A 2,088-nucleotide genomic window follows, 5' to 3' on the forward strand; every position below is an offset into this window, starting at 1 on the left:
TGTTATGTTTTTAAAATATGAATTTACAGCAGGAATAAGATTAATGCATTCACTCAGATGCTAATTTACAACCTAGAATTATTCTTAAAATATATTGTGGTTAAAGTTTTCTGACAAAAGCTAAAAGTATCTTCAAATTTTGTATTGATATGTAATCCTGCTGAAGCAAGATCTACTTCTGAACAATTTCTACTTCAAATAATTTATTTTCAGAATGAATTGGAAATTGAAACATTAAATTATATTCTCCACAGGGATTTCCAACTATTGTCACATTAAAAATGGGTTATTTACTAAATAAATACTTTTAGCTATGGTGTTTTTATTTGTGTGAGTAAATGTCTCTGTATTTTTTTAAAAAATCAATATTCATATAATAAAGATTAACTTGTTAAATGAAAATAAAATACTTTGACTATATATCTTTTACTATATTTTTAAAGCTTTGCTGTTTGTTTCTTGGAGCCAGGGATACATATCTGTATTTCTTATTAATAATATTTACCTGCCCCTTCCCAAATTAACTTTTGACTGGCCCCTTTTTACTAATTCCCTTTGAAGGGAAGGATTGGTATTTCTGCTCTACCAACATAAAGTCATTGACTTGCTTTGGCAATGACTCCAAAGAGGAGTTGTCTAATTTTTCTATTGCTTATTAATTTTATCTTGGAATGGATTTTATCTGTTTTTGGAGTACTTATTTCATTAAATAAGGTTGGCTCATTTCTCCTGATAGTTAAAAATAAGAATATTCATTCTTGTGTAAAGAGAAAAGAGTAAATTATCTTTATTTGTTGCGTCTGCAGATGACATGATTGTATATTAGGATGAATAGAGGAAGAACATATTAACACAATTTTGGTGAGTAAACGAAATAGATATTAAACTGAGGCCAGGCACGGTGGCTCACACTTGTAATCCTAGAACTTTGGGAGGCTGAGGCAAGTGGATCAACTGAGGTCATGAGGTCGAGACCAGCCTGGCCAACATGGAGAAACCTCATCTCTACTAAAAATACAAACATTAGCTGGGCATGGTGGCGTGCACCTGTAGTTCCAGCTACTTGGGAGGCTGAGGCAGGAGAATCACTTGAACTCTAAGGTGGAGGTTGCAGTTAGCCAAGATCGCCAAGATCACACCATTGCACTCCAGCCTGGGCTACAAAAGTGAAGCTCTGTCTCAAAAACAAAAACAAAACCTGAATACTTTTGTTAATAAATGAGTAAATGAGTATCATAATAGAAGGACATAGATGCCACCAGAAAAAAAAAAATGTTTTTTTCATAACATTTTAAAATGTATTCTGATACCTCATTATACCCAGAGGTGCAACAAAATATTTGTTAATTGAATTACAAGGATGAAAAACTATCTACAGGATAGTATGTTCAATATTTGGGTAAAGGGTTCAATAGAAGCCCAAACCCCAGCATAATGCAATATACCTATGTAACGAACATGCTTATACGCCCCTGAATCTAAAATAAAAGTAACAGAGATGGAAATAAAATGATTATTTAAGAAGTTAAATCTGTTCTAGAGATTGCTACCTATCCATCCACATAGCTATATAGATAAATATGTACATATATTATATATACACATACATGAATAAACCATAACAATGGCTTAAATTTACAAGTTCTTTCACTAAGCACGTAATGAACATTTTCTCACTTAATCCTCACAACAAGCATGTAAGTTGTTTTTGGTATGAAGAAATAGAGGCATAACACTTAATGCAGCATTCTAACGTTGATACAACTAGGAAATAAAGCAATATTCATTAAAATTCCAAGACTCTATTTGAAATCAATAAGCCGCTTTGTGTCTCCCTAAAGATATACATCTCAATAAAAGTAGATAGAGTTTTGTATGTATGACTAGTGGGATGGAGACTAAGGTAGAGATGAGTGTCTGTAAGACCTGTACTGTGTGAGTTTGAGGCATAATATAAAAAAATTTGGAAGGAAAAGAAGAAAAGGTGGGAAGCATAAAATAAGGAAAGAAGAGAGGAAGGAGGTGAGGAAGGATGGAATAAAATAGGAAAGAAGGAAGGAAGGAAGGAAGGAAAGAAGGAAGGAAGGA

This window comes from Mandrillus leucophaeus, unplaced genomic scaffold (genome assembly GCF_000951045.1).
Source record: "Mandrillus leucophaeus isolate KB7577 unplaced genomic scaffold, Mleu.le_1.0 Scaffold579, whole genome shotgun sequence".
NCBI classification, from domain to species: Eukaryota; Metazoa; Chordata; class Mammalia; order Primates; family Cercopithecidae; genus Mandrillus; species Mandrillus leucophaeus.